The sequence below is a fragment of the Sinocyclocheilus anshuiensis genome, unplaced genomic scaffold (genome assembly GCF_001515605.1).
Source record: "Sinocyclocheilus anshuiensis isolate Anshui unplaced genomic scaffold, SAMN03320099.WGS_v1.1 scaffold991, whole genome shotgun sequence".
Classification (NCBI taxonomy): domain Eukaryota; kingdom Metazoa; phylum Chordata; class Actinopteri; order Cypriniformes; family Cyprinidae; genus Sinocyclocheilus; species Sinocyclocheilus anshuiensis.
This window is the reverse complement of record NW_015547702.1, coordinates 461,229-462,250: the sequence shown is the minus strand read 5'-3', so window position 1 is coordinate 462,250 and position 1,022 is coordinate 461,229. Positions and strand designations below refer to the sequence as shown.

General features: G+C 44.5%; 1 protein-coding gene across 1 annotated transcript in view; it reads right to left on the bottom strand.

The window, feature by feature from the left end:
* The window catches only part of LOC107703913 (type II inositol 1,4,5-trisphosphate 5-phosphatase-like), a 38,496-nt gene that overhangs the window by 36,454 nt on the left and 1,020 nt on the right, over positions 1 to 1,022 (bottom strand). The window lies entirely within an intron of this gene.

Here is a 1,022-nt window from a genome sequence, read left to right as displayed (position 1 = left end):
CCACTGCACACCTCGGATCACTTCCTCCTCACTCTTAACCTCAACATGGTTCCTGACACAACACATACCCCTGCACATGTCATCTTTCTACGTAACCTACGCTCAACTCTCACCCTCCCGGCTATCTGCTATGGTTTCATCTTCCCTTCCTCCCCCTAAACAGTTAGCATCTCTTGATGCTAAGAGTGCTACTGATCTTGTTTAGACACTTGTCTGCCCCTTGTCTTCCAGGCCAGCCCGTACCACTGACCTTAATATGTATCAATCACTCCTCTCTTCCTTCTCTGCTAATGTCTCCACTGCTAAAAAGACATACTATCATAACAAAATTAACAATTCGTCTAACTCCCGCATGCTCTTTAAAAGCTGACGACTTTGCCACGTTCTTCATTAATAAAATTAAAACCATCAGTGCACAATTTTCCACACCACGATCTGTCAAGCACATCTTACCAGCAAACATACACTCGTTCACACCCTTCTCTTCAGGCTCGTATAACCCCACTACTTAAGAAACCCACCCTTAACCCATCTCTTTTAGAGAACTACAGACCGCTTTCCCTTCTTCCTTTCATTGCAAAAACACTTCAACGAACCAAAAACACTTGAACGAAGTTTGAGTCTTACCTCTCAGATAGGTCCTTCAAGGTATCCTGGAGAGGTGAGGTGTCCAAGTCGCAACATCTAACACCTGGGGTGCCTCAGGGCTCAGTTCTTGGACCACTTCTCTTCTCTGTCTACATGGCATCACTAGGTTCTGTCATTCAGAAACATTGCTTTTCATATCTCTGCAACAATTTCACCATCCAGTTAAGCACATCAACCATAACTCCTTCAAAAACAGCCAGAAACCTTGGAGTTATGTTATGATCAGCTGACTTTCTCAGACCACATTGCTAAAACTGCCCGGTCCTGCAGATTTGCTTTATCCAACATCAAGAAGATCGGGCCCTTTCTTTCGGAACATGCTTCACAACTCCTTGTTCAAGCTCTTGTTCTATCCAGGCTGGACTATTGCAACG